The sequence below is a fragment of the Arachis ipaensis genome, chromosome B04 (assembly GCF_000816755.2).
Source record: "Arachis ipaensis cultivar K30076 chromosome B04, Araip1.1, whole genome shotgun sequence".
NCBI lineage: Eukaryota > Viridiplantae > Streptophyta > Magnoliopsida > Fabales > Fabaceae > Arachis > Arachis ipaensis.
The window spans coordinates 117,943,465-117,944,265 of record NC_029788.2 but is presented as its reverse complement, the minus strand read 5'-3'; the positions used below and the strand labels follow the sequence as shown (position 1 = coordinate 117,944,265).

At 29.8% G+C, this 801-nt stretch overlaps 1 long non-coding RNA gene across 1 annotated transcript in view; it reads right to left on the bottom strand.

The window, feature by feature from the left end:
- LOC107638047 overlaps nt 278-801 on the bottom strand; it is an 837-nt gene continuing 313 nt past the window's right edge. The window contains exon 2 of the long non-coding RNA XR_001619709.2: nt 278-563. This is a non-coding gene — a long non-coding RNA (uncharacterized LOC107638047). The remainder of the gene's footprint in view (nt 564-801) is intronic.

Below are 801 nucleotides of genomic sequence, written 5' to 3'. Positions count from 1 at the left end.
GCATTAAAATTAAACTTTTTGTTTTATAGAAATCGGTATATTAGCGCCTCTGTCGGACTACCTCGGAAGACGCTGACCGACTCTGATCGATACTAGCCACCACAAGAAATTTTAGATAATTAATCTATCACATTATCCTTAAATAGTTTCATTCTTATCCAATCGGTCATGTGATACCAAACAATAACGAAGTCTTAACAAAGAAAATTACTCATAACACTCTTTAACCTTATAAAAGTAAAAGTAACTAAGAACGAGAAAAAAAAAAAAGAAAAGTAAATAAAATTGATATTCATAGAAACATCATTTATTATTAAGCTTTTCATTTTCCATTATTCAAACATGAATTGTAAGGGAAATGTTGCAAACATAGGACTATAAATCCTGACATGGAATTGAGTGTATACAAAGACATTTGTCGCGATTGCAATATCCACTTGCTAGATTTCCATAACGTTTTTTGCATGAAGCGTCGCACTGACTTGCTACACATTTCGCATCTGGTTGTGTCTGTGAACAATGGTTTGAGGCTGCCTCTGTTACTTTCATTAGCCTTTCATTTCCTACGTATACCCATCAAACACAAAATAATTATTACTGGATAGTTGGATGTACAATCTAAATTAACATAAACAAATAGAAACTTATAATTTTTTTTTCAGTTTTAATTAAAAAAAACAGATTTGTGCTAAAGAAAATCACTTTTCACCCTATTTTTATATAGATTTTATAAATTAATCAGAATTTAAATTAAAGTCGTTTTTTTTTTGGTTCGGAAAAAAAATAACGGAAGTAGATTCT